Source organism: Bombus impatiens, unplaced genomic scaffold, assembly GCF_000188095.3.
Source record: "Bombus impatiens unplaced genomic scaffold, BIMP_2.2 scf_0739, whole genome shotgun sequence".
NCBI classification, from domain to species: domain Eukaryota; kingdom Metazoa; phylum Arthropoda; class Insecta; order Hymenoptera; family Apidae; genus Bombus; species Bombus impatiens.
Window position 1 is genome coordinate 1,201,097 of NT_177158.1, and position 4,697 is coordinate 1,205,793.

At 31.9% G+C, this 4,697-nt stretch overlaps 1 pseudogene; it reads left to right on the forward strand.

The window, feature by feature from the left end:
• Positions 1 to 788: 788 nt before the first annotated feature.
• Positions 789 to 1,476, forward strand: LOC100747981 (annotated as a pseudogene).
• Positions 1,477 to 4,697: the final 3,221 nt, after the last annotated feature.

The following is a 4,697-nucleotide window of genomic DNA, read 5'->3' on the forward strand; positions in this document are numbered from 1 at the left end:
ATTTCGGGACGTGGCCACGTCTGCCAGTAAAATCGTTAAATTTACGAAGAAACACGACTGACCCGATACTGACTGAATATTAGTAGTACGGATGGCGATGTACGTTTCGGTATTCCGCGCGGACAGTGGAGCTGCCACTAGCGACATCGATATCGCGTCGCACGCGATGAAAATGTACGCTTTCCTAACACCACCGAAGAAAAAAGAACCCGGTTACCGAGATAAATTACAAATGAAATTCGATGAGAAAGCTTTTTTTGGTATACACGCCGTAGAGTGGAAAGTAATTGGTAATTTTGGTTTTAATCTTATCTTGCGTTCGGCGAAGGATTAACGGCTTTGCGTCGAACTGTAAGACCGGTTTCATACGGCGATACGTGTACGTATCGTAATGCACGTATACGTAGCGTATTTTTATAAACTTGGAAGATTCCAACAATTTACAGAAAGAATTTATATGAAATCCCAGTTAGAAAACTTACGGAATGAGATTAGCCAAATTGTTAAAAAGATTCGTGAAAGTCAAAAATTGTAAAATTGCAAAATGCAATTAAATTAGCATACGTAAAAAGCTTGTAGCGAAAATCTGCCTAATGCCGAATGGTAAGATTCTGTTTTATTAGCAAGAAGATATCCGAACAGAAACGAACCTATTATTGTTAAAGGTTCCACTATCTGAAATTTTGTAGAACATCCCACGCAAATACGGCCACCAGCTATACACTATCTAATATATTTTTTAGAGAACGCTTATTTTAAATTTTTAGCTAACTCTTTCAAATTAAATATATATGCCTGCATATTGAATAAAAAAGGAGCGCAAGGAATTACGTAGGCAAAATAGACGCGAGGCATTTAAAGAACAAGAAAAAATACGATTAGGCCTTGAACCTCCTTTAGAGCCAAAATTACGAATTTCGAACCTTATACGAGTATTAGGTACAGAAGCTGTATAAGATCCTACGAAAATAGAAGCTCACATCCGATAACAAATAGCTAAAAGATTAAACACGAAGATGCTAACGCAGCTCGAAAACTTACTGCTGATCAGCGATGGGACAAAAAGACAAAAAAAATTAAAAAGGATACCACGATTTGTGTACATGTAGCAGAATACGTGGTCTTTTGAATAACGCTTCAAAGAAATTTAAAGTGGAAATAAATTGCGAAACAATTTTATCTAAAAGGTTGTGTAATACTATTATGAGACGTAATATTGTTGTTGTTGATGGAGAAGCCAAAGAATTAAATAAATATAAACGATTAATGATGAATCGTGTCCGGCGAGAAGAAGATATTATAAAAGACAGGGTCGGAAATGATACGCCGAACAAACGCGTTCTTGTATGAAAAAGTACTAATACGCAATATCATTTTGGAGAAATTGAACTCAAAGTTTGCCTAAGTGAAAAAAGTGCTCGGAAGTACTTTAAGAAACACGAGGCGCAAGAGTACTAGGATTTAGCCTTAGCTTAGCATAGAATATTAATAATGAATACATATGGATATTAAAAGGACATTTTTGCTACATTTGCCAGGACCTTATTAACTTTTAATTACTTTATTACCATTTTTTTACAATTTAATCAATTTCTCTACAAAGTAGTTCTTTCTATTTTATTAGAATCATTTTCTTTAATACATTTTCTTCTTCTATTTTCAATGATAACAAGATCTTGCAATAAACTTAATTCAAACGTAATTAACTGCGATGCTTTCACAACAAACTAATGAACTTCGAGTGTCATAAGTACAATAATCGATACCGTGGTCGTAGAATATCTTGCGCGAAAGATATTTCTATTAATTGCAAAAAACGAGCGGCTTTCAACCGAAGTTACCAATCCTCTTTATACAGTTCCAGCCAGGTAAGCTTTCTTAAGGCTATTTAAAGAGGTTTAATCAATGTATTTCTCAATGAAGGTAACTCGATTCCTTCCAGTATTTGTCCACACTGCATCCGCAGTTTTTGTAAAATTCCCGCTCGATAGCAGCCTAAAACAACAGTTACGAGTTTCAATTTCTTCGTTTCAATTAACAGAAAAGTTTAGAACAACAGTTTCGAATGAAACAAATGTGGTTCCTAGAATTGGCCTCATCGGTCACCAAGGAAGCGTGGAACAGCATAGTTCCCTCTACCATTCTCATTTGCGGTTGTCGGTCCACTGCTATTCGACTATCCTCCACAGCTGTTTTCATCCCCTATACCCTCATACATTTCGTTGTAACAAGTTTACATGATACTAGAAGTCTTATTGAACTCATTCAATACTTAACATGATTTAACGCTATATATTTTAAAATGCAATACCTTTCTATTTCCTTTCCAAATATTACGAAACTAAAATTGGGTAGATCAAAACTGTTAAAAATTCCATTGAATTTCTTCATTACCTTGTTACTCGATTAGGAACAATACTTTTTAGAATTCTATTTACATATATTTGTTTCTTGTACTTTATCTAATGAACAGTAAATTAATTAATTCACCAAAATTATTGAAATAAGATAAGGAAGAATAACCAAAAAAGTAAAATTATGAAAAATTTACTATGATAGAAATTTAATACCAAAATTACAAACGTAACAAGAGTTCTACTATCAATTGAATGTTATTTGTACATCACATTAATAAATCAAATGTTTAGAAACTTTCTGCTTTAAAAAGATATATAACTTTCATAGATTTTCATATTAATAACCATATGCGCGGAGACATAGTGTAGAAATTATTGATAACTACAGTGAGGTAAATGTATAAAGTAAGAAATTTTTCAGAACCATCACATATGCTATTTTGTGGATTTGCATCACTAGTTTCATCTAAAGTTGGTATCGTAGAAGTTTGCGTGGGTTGTATCTAGATTCATTACGCGTGAGTGACCTCTTAGGAATTTCTATCATACTCTGCAGCAACAGATGTCCAGTGTCTAAAGTCTAAAGAGCTGGTTTCAGAAGTTTGCGCAAAACATTTGTCTCTTTCACAAGATTCATATATTGTAATAATTATCACATATTGCGTTATTATCAATTTATTAATAAAGCCCATTAAGTTAAGCCCATTAAGTTAAGCCCATGAAATAAAAATAAAAAAAAGTAAAAAGTAGCTTTTAGAAGGAGGCCTACATAAAAGAATTTATAAAATAATAAGGTATAAAAGATACATTTTAACCTTATTTATATATTTACCTTCAAACATTCTGATTGAATTAATTTATAACATTTCTACTTTTCAGAACGAAGCAAAATAATGATACTTCAAAAAATGTAAATCAGGATTTGTTAAAAAATTTTAACGTTCTTTTTACATAACAATTGTTTTTTTTTTCTTCTACCCATTTTGATTATATAAGTGTATACATCTCATCTATTTACATATTTTAGTATTTATATATATACAATTACATCAAAATTTTAGTATAGTGATAATTTTATATTACATACTAATAAATACGAAAGTCGTGCAGAAAATAATATCCATCTACGTATAGAAGCCATATAACACGATAGAATGTGCTTATAAAAGCTCATCTAGCTTTATTCATGTCAATCTTTCCAAAATGCATTTGTATTGTTGTTATTTCAAAACGGGTATTACTTTCTGGGCGACTCTCATATGTTAAAAAAATATTACAATTTTTCAAAATTTACCTATTGTTTATTTTCATTTTTAAATAGTACACCTCTACGTATTCTCCCCAAGTCTTATTATTTATTTAGTAATAAAACTGATTTTAAAAATTGCCTATATTCAGTTTTCACTAGCATTACATACTCTAGGAATATTTTCGTGAACATCCTGGGAAACTTATTGGTATTACCTGATATATATTACCACGATGACTGAAGACTCCTGAATAAATAAATAACAATTACGGTGCTGCAATGTGACGCCGGTAATATTTGCGTATGTTTACCAATATCTAATTTGGAAAAAAATATTATTGTATAAACAGATATTATGATGATTCTTTAACTGATAGAGGTTATGTCGGGAAGTACCTAATTTTGTATTAAATTGAGGAATTTATAAAAGAATTAATTCCACGATCTTATACATAGGTTCAGCAACTCTTCCAATTTTTGGTGGTGGGGGATGTTATCATTTTGATGTACATATTTTAATTCCCTTACTAGCCACATGATGACGCCATTATGAAACTCCTCCAACACGCACATACGCGTTTGTCATTAGTAACAGAAGTAATGCGTTATTTGACTCAAAATTTGAAAATTAAAGTAAGCACTTAATAATCAATGGAAAGTTATTGTTCATTCAAAACATTTTAAAATAAATGGAACAAGATAAAGATAGTTCTACTACTATATCATTATAGCGACATAAAATGTGCACTACAGAATTACCAGGAGAAAGTATGTTACCACGATTGTCTCTTTGAATCACTTCTTTTTTTATTATGATCCTTAAAATGTTTTTCATATATCAACTGTGAGTTAAATTTTGTTATACCAGGAATGGCGTCCGCCCATTTCTTTTCTAAATCAACATTTTTAAGTTTTTTAGATAACGAATCCTTTGCAACACAACACAGTACACACATTTTTTTCTCTTTACTCGTTTCTCTTTTTTATTCGAATATGTAGCGGCAGGCGCAATAGTCGCTAGACCGCTACAAATGCACATGCGCGCTTGGGTAATTTCATGATCGCGCCACTATGCGGTTAGTAAAGGAATT